The sequence below is a fragment of the Pipistrellus kuhlii genome, unplaced genomic scaffold (genome assembly GCF_014108245.1).
Source record: "Pipistrellus kuhlii isolate mPipKuh1 unplaced genomic scaffold, mPipKuh1.p scaffold_m20_p_13, whole genome shotgun sequence".
Lineage (NCBI taxonomy): Eukaryota > Metazoa > Chordata > Mammalia > Chiroptera > Vespertilionidae > Pipistrellus > Pipistrellus kuhlii.
Window position 1 is genome coordinate 38,523,743 of NW_023425438.1, and position 3,857 is coordinate 38,527,599.

A 3,857-nucleotide genomic window follows, 5' to 3' on the forward strand; every position below is an offset into this window, starting at 1 on the left:
TTTGTTCATGTGTGCACTAGAGCAATCTGTTTGATCAAGCTTCGTCTGAACAGGCTGACTAAAAGGTCTAGTTTTGGGGAATATGAAATTTGAGATGTACTGTCATGCAGGTGTGTCCCAGTTCACCTTTAATTGTTCTGTGTTTTTTGTACACCTATTGCCATCATCCAGGACTGTGGAGTCATCTGTGCATTTTGGTGCTGTCTCAACTTCCCCCCTATGTCCTAAAAGCTTTCAGGTGAAGATAATAGAGATAATAGAGCCTTTATTTGGAGTTCCAGGTTACACTCCAAATAAATGGTTGCATTCCCATGCCTCCCCCCCCCTCCCAATTTTTTGTGTGGACTATTCTTTTCTGAGTTGGACAACATTTAGGAAGGTGTTTAAAGCTGCAGTTGATCCCGTGCTTGTCTTTCTATGGGCTTGTGTTCTTAGGTGGCCTGGGAATAACGGTGTTGTTTGTGACCCACAGGTAGGGGCAGAAGGGTAAAAAGTTTGGATAGGAGAGGAGGGATTTCTTTTTATAGAAAAATTCTGTGGTCGAAAGTCTGTAAATGTATGACGTTTTGCTTCATTTGAAAATGTTATGTCCTGAATATGTTCAGTCTTTATCCCTTAGGTTAGTGGTCGCGGAGCTTTTCCCCTAAAAGCCATCTCTCTCTATTCTTGTTCTATTGCAGTGGTTGTCAACCTTTCTAATGCTGTGACCCTTTAATACAGTTCCTCATGTGGTGGTGACCCCCAACCATAACATTATTTTCGTTGCTACTGCATAACTGTAATGAACTGTAATGTAAATATCTGTGTTTTCCGATGGTCTTAGGCTCTACAGCAGTGGTTTTCAACCTGTGGGTTGCGAGCCTAAGACCATCGGAAAACACAGATATTTACATTATGATTCATAACAGTAGCAACATTACAGTTATGCAGTAGCAACGAAAATAATGTTATGGTTGGGGGTCACCACCACATGAGGAACTGTATTAAAGGGTTGTGGCATTAGGTTGAGAACCACTCTTCTATTGGGTAACTAACCTGCAGGATATTGGAAGTTACTTCTCCTGCAGTGTTAGCCTGGGTAAGAATGTGGGGCCACGCGAGGAAGAGTGCCTCACCTGTCACATCCCCCTTTCCGGGGCGTGGCCGTGAGGCGGCCTGGACTGTCTGCCTTCCCTAACAGTCCTACTGCTGCCAGGTCCTGTACAGGAAATATGAACATATTTTGAATAATGATCTTAAAGTTTATACAATTTAAAAATTAATAAGTTAATCATGAAGGTTACCTTTTAGAAGGTAAAAGAAGGAAAGCATGAGAAATACATTATCACTTATCTTTATTTAGAAATGAATGATAATGCAATATCGCAAATTAAAACTTCTGGAATTTCTACATATTGTACAGAAGGAAATTTAGAACTATAGGTGCTTTAATTATTTAATAATGAAGAATAAAAAGATATGAATTAAGCATTTGCTTCAAATTACAAAAAAAGAATAATGAAATATATGAGGAAAGCCAAGAAGAGAGAAATATTAAAGCATATATTACGGAATTTAAAAAATAGAAGAATTGATAGATAAGTTCATAATGTCATTTAAGAAAAAAACACACACACACAATAAAATTGCCAAAGACAGAAAAAAAAAACTAGAAATGAACAAAGATACAACAAATGCATGTTATAAGAAAGTTCTACATATAACTAGGCTTCTTAATTTGCTACACAATGAAATAGATGACTTTCTAGTAAAAAAAAATTATTTGTGTGAATGAAACCACGATTATCGTAAGTAAAAGACGGAAAAGTCAATGTCAATGAAGTGGAAAAGCCAATCTTAACGAAGTGGAAAAGCCAATGTTAATGAAGGTGGAAAAGCCAATGTCAATGAAGGTGGAAAAGCCAATGTCAATGAAGGTGGAAAAGCCAATGTTGATGAAGGTGGAAAAGAGTTACAGGTATTGACTCCAGGTGCTTCTGTGAGTGAATTCTTTCAAGGAACAGATCATCATTACACCATTTTTTTATTGTTTAATCACATTATCTAAAATTTGCCATATTAGCCGAAACCGGTTTGGCTCAGTGGTAGAGCGTTGGTCTGCGGACTGAAAGGTCCCAGGTTCGATTCCGGTCAAGGGCATGTACCTTGGTTGCGGGCACATCCCCAGGGAGGCGGGGGGCGGGTTGTGCAAGAGGCAGCTGGTCGATGTTTCTCTCTCATCGACGTTTCTAGCTCTCTATCCCTCTCCCTTCCTCTCTGTAAAAAAATAAAATATATTTTTAAAAAATAAAAAAATAAAATAAAAATAAAATTTGCCATATTAATCTTTTTAAGAGTACAGTTCAGTAATTTGTTGAGAAGGTATTGATGTCCCCATAAAATGCTCCCACTGATATAATACATCACGGAAGTAGGTCAAAGGAAAAAAACAGACCTGGGAGTCTCTCATAGATAATAAAGTATTTGAAGATGAAAATTGACATTCTTTTTGTTGTTGTTCAGGGAGGAAGGGAGAGAGAGAGATACAGACAGACAGACAGACAGACACAGACACATCAATGATGAGGGATCAAGTCTACAACCTGGACATGTGCCCCTGTGCGCCTGACCCAGACCAAACCCAGGGCCTTTCAGTCCACAGGTGGATGCTCTATCCACTGAGCCAAACCAGCTAAGGCTTATTCTTTACTTTTAAAGCTCCCTTAAAAGTTAGGAAAGAAACAAGCTTCATTAACGTGATAGAATATATTTTCTGGAACAATACCCAGCATAATTTTTTTTTCTTGCGCAGGGGCCATGCTAATCTCTATATTGTTCCAATTTTCGTTTTTTAATTTTTTTATTTTTTATTAAAATATATTTTATTGATATTTTACAGAGAGGAAGGGAGAGAGATAGAGAGCTAGAAACGTTAATGAGAGAGAAACATTGATCAGCTGCCTCCTGCACACCCCCTACCGGAGACGGGCCCGCAACCAATGTAAATGCCCTTGACCGGAATCGAACCCGGGACCTTTCAGTCCGCAGACCGATGCTCTACCACTGAGCCAAACCGGTTTCGGCTCCAATTTTCATTTTTAATAAAGAACTAATACTGTCAGGAACAGACCCATCCTAACTACTGTTTATCCAACAGTGCCCTGAAAGGGTCATCTAGCCACTATCATGAAGCAGGACAGAGAATTTACTACTGGAAATGAGACAAAGCTTTTGGAGGCAAACTAAATATCTACCTAGAAATCTGAAGATAATCATGAAAAACAGACCTACTGGCTGGAATGCCTCAGTAGTTGAGTGTCGACCCATGAACCAGGAGGTCATGGTTTGATTCCTGGTCAGGGCACATGTCCAGGTTGCTGGCTTGATCCCCAGTGGGGGGCAGCTGATGAATGATTCTCATCATTGATGTTTCTGTCCCTCTCTGAAATAAATAAAAATATATTTTTTTAAATAAGCATTTCCCTGAATACAAAGGAAGTTAGAAATATTTTTAAAATTGGGGGAAATTTTATTACCAGATAGTTCTTATAAACCTATAAGTTAAAATACTATCATACTGGTGGAGGGCTAGACTAAGTACTAGTATGTGCAAACTTTCATGCTGAAGGAGGTAAAACTTGAAGAGATTAAGTTGTGGAAGCCCACAGAACTCTAAATGAGTGGTCTCAGACGTCCAAACCACATTCTGAACCACAATACAGTACTGCCCTAAAATACACAGAGATGCACGCATTAGGAAAAACTATGAGAAATGAGTACACCAGAATATTAGTTATCCGTAGGTGATGGAATTATGGCATGATCTCCCCCCCCCCACCCCCCGCTTCCTATACTTTGTTGAATTTTCCAAATATTCT